This window comes from Propithecus coquereli, unplaced genomic scaffold (genome assembly GCF_000956105.1).
Source record: "Propithecus coquereli isolate 6110/MARCELLA unplaced genomic scaffold, Pcoq_1.0 Scaffold365, whole genome shotgun sequence".
In the NCBI taxonomy this organism is placed as follows: Eukaryota; Metazoa; Chordata; class Mammalia; order Primates; family Indriidae; genus Propithecus; species Propithecus coquereli.
The window spans coordinates 604772-606684 of record NW_012149341.1 but is presented as its reverse complement, the minus strand read 5'-3'; positions in this window follow the sequence as shown (position 1 = coordinate 606684).

Here is a 1913-nt window from a genome sequence, read left to right as displayed (position 1 = left end):
CTTTTGAAAAGTTTCTGTTCATTTCCTTTGCCCATTTGTTGATGGGGTTGTTTGATTTTTTCTTGTTGATTTTTTTAAGTTCTAGATAGATTCTGTTAACCAGTTTTTAATTCTATATTTTCCACAGATTTATCTCAGAGGTTTAGTTTTAAACCTCAGTGCACCATACTAATAAAAATGAAGAGAGATAGTTATTAGATTTTATTCAAATGTCAAAAAATTCAAAATAAATGCATTTGCTTTAAGTAGTGCACTTTTATTTAACACCACAATGCTACAGAAATGGACAAGAACTAGATGTTACAGACAAAACAAAATTTTAAGGTATAATCATTTTTAAGTGCAGCTTTGATCTCTGTTTACTAGCCTACCTTGCTCTACTCTGTCATTGCCCTTGGAGTAGGGGGAGCAGAGGAGACATTAAGGAGAATCAGTAAGTGTTACAGGGTATTCTACAAAGGAACTAACACTTGGTGTTTCACTTATGGAATGGTGAAAAATTGACTGCAGGGCCAGAGGAGGATTGCAAGATATGGTCTAAAATGATCCAAACACTGTCTAGCCACTCAGAATACTATTAACCAGACTAGCACTGAGCAAATATTTATTAAACAGTGACTAAGGAGAGGCTCTAGATGGGTATGGGGTTGACAAGATTAGTCCCCACCCTTGAAGATCTAATAATCTAGTGGGGGAGTAGCCAGGGTAATAGGTATAAACACGGATGAGTCTTGTGAGGAAAGCTTCATCCTTGATGATCAGAACTCACATAGCTGAGCTTTAAAGATAAACCCAGCAGAGAACGAAAATGGAGAAGCAAAAAGGGACACATCCATGTTAGAAAAAAAGTCACTAAATCGAGGGGAAAATAAAAGTGGCTAATGTAGTCTCCTGGATAGTTTTTCCTGAGCATGGAATAAGTCTGATGTCCCTGATAGGCACTTATATTCTGAAGTGCTTTGTTTGCTAAACTTTGTTGCTAACCCAAGAATCACTTTTTGCCCCATCCAAACCCACTGGATCAGAATCTGTGGGAAATGGGTCTAGGAAGCTCCACGATTAATAGGTGCCCTGAGTGGTCTTATTGGGAAGTTCAGGAAACACTATATAGCTGGTGCCTGCAACCCTACCATTTGAGCTTACCTCCTTGGTTGAGCAGCAGGTCTGACACCTTAGCTTTCACAAAACACTGGAATTTCCACTATTTGAGCTTAAAACCCCTTTCTTTTAGTAGATTCTCCCAAAGGTTAGGGGCTATTCATGCTAAGAATGTTAAGGTTTCTCGTAAACTTTGAGTGGGCTTGCTGTGGAGCCCATTAATCTTTATTTTGAAAATCATGGTAAGAGATTCTGGTAGAGGTAATACTTAGAAGGCATTCGAGAAATATTGACTTAATTGGCCAATTAAAATAATGATATACGTCTTGAAATAATAATAAAGTAATTATACCTATTGAAAGTAAACACATTCTACTCTTCTACTTTGATGCAAAAGAAGGATTTGAAAATTGGATTTAATTTCAAATTTTAAATGTAGTACAATACAAATTCTTGTAAATAGGAATCTTTTTGTTGTTCTTCAGTAAAGTGTGCCCAACACGTAAGAGAGTGGCTTTTGTATTGTTGATGCCCCCAAACTAGTTGTCGGCTTAATGAATGATCTCAAGGTGTAAAGACATTACATCTCTTACTCTTGTGTGCCCCTGCCTCCCTCCATATCTCCTAACACAGTGATATAACCAGAAGGAATTGCAAACAAATTTGCAAAGGGAGAGCAGGGTGGGGTGACAGGAGCAGAGGGGGCAACTCTGAAACACACTGGAACTTCAGGAGGGAGAAGAAAGTATCAATAAAGGGAAGCCAGGAATGACAGAGTCGTACCCCTCCTTCCCCTCAAACTCTGCTGATCTCAC